This window comes from Ipomoea nil, unplaced genomic scaffold (genome assembly GCF_001879475.1).
Source record: "Ipomoea nil cultivar Tokyo-kokei standard unplaced genomic scaffold, Asagao_1.1 scaffold3169, whole genome shotgun sequence".
Classification (NCBI taxonomy): Eukaryota; Viridiplantae; Streptophyta; class Magnoliopsida; order Solanales; family Convolvulaceae; genus Ipomoea; species Ipomoea nil.
Genome location: NW_017619597.1, coordinates 846,452 through 857,714, shown reverse-complemented (window position 1 = coordinate 857,714; position 11,263 = coordinate 846,452).

Genomic DNA, 11,263 nt, shown 5'->3' with positions numbered 1-11,263 from the left:
ATTATTTCTACGTTAAAATGAAGAAAAATAACCGAGTTTCAAATAATTTCGAATTTTTAATTTGAAAAATACTATTAAAATAGATGTTTTTTGAAAAAATAAAATAAAAACTATTAAATACATTTTCTGTTTTTTTTTTTTTTCTATCATTTTACTGATGAAAAAAGAAAAATATAAAACTTGTAGAAAAATAGAAAACACACTAAACACCAATCTGTGGTTAGACACAAAATCTTTTGTTGTTGGAACAAAATCGCGGAGTTATCGGATAATTGATAAAGCGCCCTGTTTCAAAGAAGCCTCACTGGGGGAATTGCGATTTATGATTCCGGGGACCACGGCAAATTATGATATGTAAAGTAGACATGGTTCTAAAACTGTTTATAATTATGAATATATGTTTCAAAAATTATAAACATATAATTCTATAATTATGAATATAGATTTATAAACATAATTATAAACATATAGTTCTGTAATTATGAATATAAATATTTAATAATTGTAAATATAAAATTTAAAAATTATGAATATATAACTTTATAATTATGAATATATAGTACAGTAATTATGAATATAAAATTTAAAAATTATGAATATATAATTCAATAATTATGAACATAAAATTATGTCCAGCTAGTAAAATGGACACGGATCCACATCATAACAATTGGAAAACAACCTGTCATCGTACGTGAACATTTTCTTGTTCCAGTGACGGTAGAATATAATACCCGATAATAAAATGCTTTAATGAGGATTATGAATCCATGGGCCAAGGCATGTTTTAGTATGTATCTTTCAACCTATACTATAATCTGAGATTATGGATCAGTATGTAATCCAGCTTGTCATTAACCCAAAACCAAAACCAACAATCGTTACACCGTGGACCAGGGTCCAGAGTCCACAGTGCACTATGGACCATGGTTCTAAACGACGTAATTTTGAATTTTAATTTTGACGGTGTCCATTTATTGTTTAATTTATGTTATTGTGTTTTTTTTTTTAAAGTATTGTAAAGCATGTGCATGTGTCTTGTGTTATGCGCTTCTGTATCTCATGTTATGCAATTCTGTACCTTAAGCGTATGAATTCTGTACCTGAAATAAAGTAAATATAACATGTGTTTTTTCATTTTGTGTTATACGTATTTGTGTCTTATATTATGCAATTCTCAACCTTAAGAATATTGATTCTGTACTTGAATTAAAGTAAATATAAAATGTGTATCCATCTAAGATAAGTTTATTCAATAATAATAATAATAATAATTGTTATTGTTGTTGTTTTGACCATGATTGTTATTTATTATTTTAACTATTGTTTTTGTTTTTCTTAAATAAAATTAATTCAATATTAAAAATAAATTTGAATAAACATTGACAGGGCGTTTGGTTGGAGGGATTTTAAATTCCCTTCCCACTTAATTCCCACCTAATTCCAAAGGCCATTAAATTCCGTAGTTTGGTTGGAGGGAATTGCAATTCCATGGAATTGCAATTCCCCCATTTTCATAGAATTAAAATCCCATGTCCCCCCCTGGTATTTTAATTCCTGGGAAAAAAAGATAGTGATGAGTCAACATTACCCCTTCCTTTTTTAACTTAAAATTAATGTCTAACAACAATAATTGACATTTTTGACTTTATACTACTTATTCCCTTTCAATTCCCATGTATACCAAACATTGGAATTGAAATTCCCAGTAATTCTATTCCTGTCAACCAAACACTGGAATTTAAATTCCCACTTTATTCCCAGTAATTCAACTCCCATGGAATTACAATTCTTTTCCCACATAATTCCCCCCCTCCAACCAAACGCCCTGTGATGGTTTTGTTGGGACGGGGTAGGAAAATAGTAGTATTATTGTTCAGGGTGCTAGGCCCAAAATATTACGTACAAATGGGCTTGCTTGGCAATCAACGGTTAGTGGATATCAGATAGCGGATTGTGTTAGTGAGTTTGACCAGCAGATTATATCAGCGGGTTTGTAAAAAGATGTTTGGTAAAATTAGCTTTTTAGATTAGCGGTTAATATGTAAAATGACCTAAAAAGACATTCATATTATTATTATTATTATTATTATTATTATTATTATTATTATTATTATTATTATTAACAACAACATCATCATCATCAACAACAACAACAACAACAACAATAATAATAATAATAATAATAATAATAATAATAATAATAATAATACAAAACAAACAAACAAACAAATATATATATATATATATATATATATATATATATATATATATATATAATTGTAAATGATGTGGGATCATTTTGATCTCACATCGAAAATGTTTGGAAGAAGAGCTCTTAAGCTCCTCTATATAAAAGGAGCAATGCTCATCTTCCAAACGCAATGGCTGTTACTCGCATTGAGAAGCCGAAAGGCTTCTCAGTTAGTTTTTAAAAAAATAATTATAATTAAGGGTGTTTTGGGTAAAATTATATTTTTCCCAAACGCTCAGCATTTGAGTTTTCAGAGCAATTCATTGCTCCAAACCGTTGGCTTACCAAACACTTACTTTAGCGTTTTGATCATGTCAAAACACCAAAGTGGACGGATCCGTTAAACTTTTAGCGGATTCGCCAATAATCAAACATATCAAGCCCGGGACAGATCCGTTAAACTTTTAGCGGATTCGCCAATAATCAAACATATCAAGCCCGAGATACTGGTCCAAAACGACAGCCCAATGGATACATAAATAATAAATACTATAATTATAAGAAATGGACTAGAAATAATAATGTTACTGCTAGGAATCGAGCCCTAATATATGAGCTAAAGGTTAGGATCTCATGTCATTGAACCAAGGGGTATTAAGTGAGCCAATGGGTGATCTTTAAAGGGAGGGAAGAGTGCCTTATATATTGTTGCAGACCTTCCGGATGATTGACAAATGTACAACATTGACTTACCTTAAATATTAGTCATACACATGTCCCCTACTACCTGGATGTCAACGATCTCCATATGGATAAATAGAGCATCCTACCTTGTTATACTTGATATCTTGAGTGGCTTGGGTGATTGGTGCTTAGATTGTTATATTTGAGGTCGCGGGTCCAATACTCTTGGTAGAACCTCCTATATTATTTTGCTCATGACTTCCTTCTTTCCTTAGTTCAATAGATTTTCATTATTCTTATTGGGCCAACAACTCACCAATAAAGATGGACACCCCCGCTTGGACAGTTGGGTCAATACTTTTCTAATAAAATGGACTCCCGAGTGTCCCATGACCTCATCAAACATAATCACCACAATAACAAACGATTATTAAAGATAAATTAAACTTTAAAAAATTAAATGCAACCAACTAATATTAATATAAAAAAAAAAAAAGTACTTTGTTAAGCAATCTGCAAGTCGTGTTGCCCACTCTATTGCTCGGAAAGCCGTTTCTAGGTTAGGTTGCGAGAAATGAGTTGATATTCCTCCCTCTTATCTTGTTGATTTGCTTTCTGATGATTTAATGCATTAAGTTTTTCTTCTAAAAAAAATAATAAAAAAACTACTACTACAATTAACTTTTTCATTTTTAGTGTATTAACATTAATAAGTTAGCCAAAAAATTATTTATCAAACATTCATATATTTGTGAAAATATCAAACATTCATTTTAGTTGTTCCTCAAACCATTAAAGTTGGCAAAATAAGTAAAAACTTGACTGATAAACGGTTTACTAACATGCAAATATTAAACAATTATGTAAACAATATTATTACGGAAAACGTTAAGAATGCCTTTTGGGCATACATGATTTATCATTGATGTGCTGTAATTGCGGTGTTAATTTAAGACTTTTAACTTCACTTTAAATTGAAAAGTCAATAATGTGTGAATGAAGGTAGCAGATCAAATTCCAATGCAAGTAGTCCACCTTTAGTTGTTGGCCCTGATTATTGCTCCTTTGACATTTTTATGTTACCAAATTTCAACCTTAATACAACCCTTAATTAAGAATCAATTTTTCAAAAGCAAACAATTATGGGGTGTTTAGTTGGCTGCAATATTTATTTTATTTTTTGGAATTGAAATTCTTAGAAATTGAGGGAAAATACTCTATGTTGTTTGGTTCATTGAAAAATATTTTTCATGAAATTTGATTTTTAATTTGAGGACTTTTCTTGGTGTGTGTAAAGATAAATGAGGGTAATATCCTAATAATTCAGGGGGAGAAAAGTACTATAAGTATATAACTCATGGGAAAAAGTGCTATTTTCCCAATTATTTACAATTCAACTTTTTGTAATATTTAATTTAGTATTAGTATGTATTAAAAGTATTATTAAATTAAAAAATGAATTTAAAAATTATAAAAAAATACTAAAGAAAATTAAATAAGTAAAGATGGAAGTTGGTTTGGATGGAGAAACCAATTATTCTTTTAACTTTTCAAATTTATTTTTTTTATTTTTTTGAAAAAAAAAACCACATCAACACATATTATTGGTTATCACCTGGACTTTACCAGCAAATGAATCTAATTGTATCAATTTAACAAGTTAGGAACACATCAATTTGAAAAATTGATATGTTTATATTGCAACTTTTTAAAATTTAGAGACTTAATTATTTTTTTCATATAAAGTTTATTCAAAGGTTTATTTGACCATTTCTCCGTAAAGAAGAAAGAATTATTTTTAACAATAAATAATAAACATGACAAATGTTTAAATTTTTTCATTTTGATATCTTATTTGTTCTCGATCGGATTACTTAATTCAATATCAAGTTTTTTCCTATCTAGGATTTTGTGAGGATATTTTTTGTAATTTTTAATTTAATTTTTTAATATTCTCATAAAACCTAATATTCAAATGATGTTGGATGTTTCAACTAATCAATTGATGGACATAATTTATAATTAATTTATTTAACAATTAAATGATCATATTTGTAAAAACATAAATAAAGTGCTAAATTTATAATTGAAGAATACTTAAAGGATAATTTTTTTTTTTGAGTTAATTCTGATCTTAAAATGGTCCTCCAATTATAGTCTTTCTCAAATTGGTCTCTTGACTTTTAATTTTTCTAAAATGGTCCTCTGACTTTTAAATTTTAAGCCAAAATGGTCCTCCATTAGCTTTGGCGTTAAGTTGGTTTTAAAATGAAGGGCAAAATTAGAAATTTAGGTTTTGCACTCCAATTTAAAACAATCTGTGATTCCTTTCAGTAGTCTGCGCACATATTTATTCAAATTAAATTTTTTTCTCTCCTAAATCTACAATCAAAATGTGGGATAATCAACTAGAAGATTTAGGAGAGCAAAAACCTAATTTGAAAAAATATGTGCCCAAACTGCTGAAAGGAATCACAGATTGCTTTAAATTGAAGTGCAAAACCTAAATTTTCAGTTTTTCCCTTCATTTTAACACCAAAACTAACGGAGGATCATTTTGACTTAAAATTCAAAAGTCAGAGGAATTAGAAGTCAAGAGATTAATTTGAAAAAAATCATAGTCAAATGGACCATTTTGAAAATTAAATTTTCTTTTTTTTTTATAATTTTTTGTGGACGGTGTAATTTAAGTACCGCATATATCAATTAAATAGACCAAAAAGTGAATGTAATGATTGAGTGTTAAGAAGTGAACTTTCCCAAAGTTTGAAACACATAAAGTGGCGCGGCCTTATAGTATACTCCGTAATACTAATATTTTTTAGGTTGATGAGTGAACTCGTATTCATTATTTGAGTCCATGTATTAGGTAAATTTTATATTTTAATCTCAACTTGTAAACAATATAAAAGAATAAATCAGTTTAAGTTGTTGATAATTGATGGATTTAAATTAAAAAAAATTACTTATAATTTTGAGGTTACCAAAGTCAACAACTTGAAAAACATGACTAACTATCTCCTATAATAAGAATTGTACTACACTACTACGCGGACTCTAAATTCTACTCCACCAATTATACTCGATATGACAAGTATTAATAGAACATTTTCATATTGTGAGCCTAGAAAAAATTATCTACATCAAAAATTTGAGAGTAAAGAGTAAATTTGAGAGTAGTTGTAGTATTTTTCCTAGACAATATTTTCAACCTACAAAGTTGTTCTTCACCCATCCTCTTTTGTCCATGTTTTTTAGTCAAAACTATGACATTGGGTTAGGTGGTCAGCACAAATCTTTTGAATCTCCATCGCCATTGATACCTACCATGAACCTTCCCCCAAAGATCTCTCAAACGTGCAACATCACAAAACAACAAAAAACACAGATTCTTGAATTGTTTTCCATCAAATTCCCATAATATAAAATGAAATGTTTCTTTTCCTAGGAACTTTTGTTTTCATGTGATAATCAATCTCGATCAACAGATACCAAAAAAAAAAAAAAAAGGCAAAACCCCAAGTTTACATACACCCCAAACTGCAAAATCAAACTTGAAGAGATTAAAAAGGCCTGATCGACTATGTACAAAAGAAAAGAAAAAGAAAAAAAACTGGGTTTTGAGTTTTGAGTTTTGAGGTTTGAGATTTGACTTAGCTTTGGCTATGGCTGCTAATCAGCACTGGCTTCTCTTCCTCCATTGAAACAGAATTTCTCTTGATGAAATCCAAGCAGTCGGCTATGGCTTCCGAGTAAAACGAATTGGACCGCCCAAACGACTTCAATCTGTAATCGCAGCTGCCGCGGTACAATGCATAGTTCATCTCCCTCGTAACTCGATTATTATTATTCCCATGATGATTATTCTTCTGCTTGCTTCTCCCCCCGCAATTCATGTGTTTCCTCAGCGACCGGAGCGCCGCGTCGTACGAGGTTTTCCACTTCCTCAACAGCCTGAACAGATTCAAGAACCTCGTACGGATCCGATGAACGTAGAATCTCCGAGGGCTTAACCTAAACCCTCTGCAATAATAATTACCGCCATGCCCGCCGCCGTAACATGCTCGTCTAACGCTCTGTTTGTAACTCATCCCTTTTTTCCTTGCTTCAATTCGATTCCTTTCTGGGAATGAAACTAATGGGTTTGGTGTTATAAAGAGAAGACTGATTTTCTGGGGAGGAAAGAGCTGAGAAAGAGACGACTTTTTACGCGGAGGATATATTTTAGAGCACAGAGAAGAATGACTCAAGGGCGAGGTGGATTACTATATATATAGAATTAGGCTGTCTTATTTGATTTTCATTAATCTAATGATTAAATAAATATTGAGTGGAATAATCAGACAGTCTGTGGGGAGACAAAGGAAAGAGAAATTGTGGGGAAAAAAGTGTTTGGATTCTGAGAGTGGTTGTGAGATTAGATAGGCACAACAAAGAATATGTTTTTTTTTTTTTTGTTTAATTTGGATGATCTGAGGAGGGAAACTCATAATCCTACGAGGTGTTTTAAGTCATTGAGTAAATATTACTTTCGTGTAATAGGTCAGAATTGAAAGATAAAATGCATTAGAAAAATTTTATGTGATGAGTTTGACTAAATTAAAAATATATAGTGACAAGAATTGTTAAATTAAACTTGTGATATGAAAATTATGTTTAAATTGTTCAATCACTTTTTCAAAGTGTTTTTTTTTCCTTAATTCAACCAAACAACACTAATCCAGTCAAATCTTAATTTGACATATTGGACACAGTTTTTTCAAGTGTATTGCTACATGAATACACATATGTTTCCATTCTTTATTTCTTAAAAATTTTAAAAATTAAAGGTAAATTAATAATAAAGGGAATTATTAAGATTATAATAATTAGCTAGATACAATTCATTATATATGATTTTGTAAGGTCAAAATTTTATACTATATAGGGTCAAGTTCCTGTGCGACTGTACAGTCACTCATCATTAGATACGCAAAAATGCACTACAAAGTGTTTGGAAATGCACCATTAGGTGTGATGCATTTTTTTTTTGGTGCGTGGTGCGTTTTGTGATGTATTTTCGAACATTGTGTGGTGTATTTATGCATACCTGATGGTGAATCCGCACCGGCTGCATGAGAAACACTATTCGCATTTGAGCCAGTATATATATATATATATATATATATATATATATATATATATATATATATATATATATATATATATATATATGATAGTTTGCTACCCATTAAATTTGATTTTGTTGTATTCAATATAAGGTAAAAATTTTATAACCATTAAGGTGAAATATATTATATTGATATATTTTGCATAATTAGAAGTAATGTAATTGCCAACTACCATATAGTGTGATGACATCTCGATTACGATTCTAAATGAGTGGTCATATATAGGTTCGAATCTCGGTGCTGGGCTTAAATTTTTTGGGCTGAAATTGTTGAGAAAGTATAGAACAGACACTATCTTGTAAAGAATCATGAGTATTTAAAAAAAAAAAAAGGAAAAAAAGAGAAGTAATGTAATTATATTATTTAACAAAATTGTGAACTGTTTTTTTTTTTTTTAATTAGGTAAATATCTCACAATTTTCATTTCCTATTGATTGGCACTTTTTGCCACTAAATTAAAGTCGCCTTTTTTTATTTTCTTGGTTTTTGAACATACTAAAGTAGCCTTTCTTTTCTTTGTTTCTTTTAATAGCTGTCAATTAATTAATTAATTACTATTTTCTTTGCAACATTAGGGCTCCATTGAGGCATTGATGTGTGACTGGGTTGCTTTCTATACACCACAATTTGTTTATTGAAAAAAAAAAAAAAAAAAAAAGCAACCAAAACAAAACAAGAAAAGAAACCTTTCACATGTAATTAAGTTGCAAATGAACTGTGAAAAATATTTATAATTAATTATTACTTATACGGTAAATTTTTTTTGTTTGAATATTATTAACTCTATTACAATGTATTATTTGTGCATAACTACTTTCTAAAACTACTAAAACATGTGAAAGTTCAACTTGGTACCATTAGACTACAAGGTCCTTGGTACTTATATGGCAATTAATAATTTTGTTGTTGCAAATACCTATTACAAACATTTTATTCAAGATTGGTCAATAAAAATACTCAAAATTCAATATGTGATGGATTAGTGGTGAAAATTGCAGCATGGTAATTGGTAAATATAATAAATTAAACCTTACTCGCACGATCTTAACTGGTTTAATAAGCCGTATTTGGAAAAAAAAATCAAGGTTCGAATCTTGACAGCGGCAGTGTGAGAATTATGCCCAAAATGAACAAATCTTTTGTGTGCACCAGCATTTGGCCCTATTTACGGAATCATAGGGTCACTTTATGCTACTTAGACCATAAAGTCATTAGTCGATTAAACGAGGATAATTATTCCAAAAGTATGCAATGTACATGGCCGGTGACTAGAGGGAGGAGAGCAACGTGTTTACGTGGATAAGGATTGTCAGCATGCATGGATATATATATATTCATGGTTATAAATAAAATCTCATGAAAGATTTTTGCTTGATGATCCAAAGGCATGAGTTTACATTTCACATGTACTACGTAGCTTGTACTTTGGCTCCTTGCAACTGTTTTTTCTTTTTCATTTTAAATTTCACATCTGCAATATGCATATATTAATTATTGCACCCTCTCTTGTATCCAAAATAAGTATAAATTTTGTTTCGCTAGTTGCTGTAAGAAGTTGAGGTACTCGAATTTTGTCTTATTATGGGTATTAGTATACAAGCTAACAAGCATTTGATAGCTTGTTGACCAACTGAGACACGTTTTCACTTGTCTTCAAGACAAGAACGGTGAAAGACCCTTACATTTAAAGTTCAATTTTTTTTTTTTTAAGTAGAAGGTTTTTTTTTTTTTTTTTTTTCCAGAAGAGTATAGTACTTAATGACAATTTGTCAATTCAATAATGTTTTAATTTAATCACCCCACTTTTAAATATATCGATCCTAATTTCAAGTATAATGATCTTAAATAATGTAAAAGAAACCTAGATAGGTTCTATAATCCGGCCCCCGCATAATATTGCTCGCAATGAAGTTAATTCATTGAAGTTTAAAGTCAAGTAGTAAATCTTCCACTTTGCTACATTGTACACAATTTTATACCAACTACAAACAAACAAAAAATCTTATGAATCCCTTAACATGGTCCATGTTATACTTTTTCTGTTCTTTTTGTGATTGAAATTATAGGTGGGGAAGATCAGATCAGAGAAAAGTTTGCAAGATTGAGAGATGTGGTCATCAATTTCCTAGCAAAAAATAAGGGTTGAAATTAAAGTTGAAGAAGGTGATTGACTTTTGAGCAAGACTAAAGAGAGAAGTAGGTGAAATTGAAATTATTATTAGTAGAGTAGTTAGCCCAAGTTCACCAATTTCATGGCTGATTGATTGACTCCAACGAGCGTCAATTATTATTACATCCACGATATAAATAAAAAGTATATTTTTAATATATTAAAAATATATTATTTGTGTATATAAAGTACATTATTTAAACCTATACTATTTAAGTATGAAAGTACATTATTTTATATACTATCACAGTCTATACAGTTATATGAATCATGATCCACACAATAATTTTCAGCGAGCGTCCACTTTGTCACTTTTTTCCCCTTTTCTTTTCTTTTACATTAAAAAAAAAAAAATCCCCTCATAAACCATAGTAAGCCCTAATAGATAACCCACAACTCAACATAAATACCATGCACAGCAACACACTAACACCATATATTTTAATTTTGTTACAAAAATATAAAAAATAATGAAACCTACTCCTTTTTTTTTTTTTTTCCTAAATTAATAAGAATACGAGTTATTGTACTGTCATTTGACGCTATTATGGCGTCTTAGGAAATGTGTGAGGTGGCTTCCAATGAGAAGACCCAAGTGCCTGGCTTCCAATAAGTCAGATTTTTTAAAAAAAAAATAAAAAGACTTTATTGTACAAATTAATTATTGTAAAATATAAAAATATCAAGAATTTAAAGATGTTGGCAGGTGAACCTCAAATTCCGAAGGTGGTTTGGCTTGTTGGGGTGAAATACAGATCGAGAAATTGAGACAATAGACATTAGACAGGTGCGTATGTGTACCTTTTTAATTTGCTTCCGATACTACTTTTGAAAATCTAATTACTCTGAATTAATTAACATTTTTAAATAATACTGGTTAACATCCAAATATTTTGTGTAGTTGGGTTTTTTGAAATTTGACTAAAACTATGTTACACTATAATATATATTTATACATACTTTATAAATTGTTATAATAATTTTAATATAATTAACTTATTGTTGTTGTTGTATTTATATGATGATAAGTAAATTAGTTAAAGT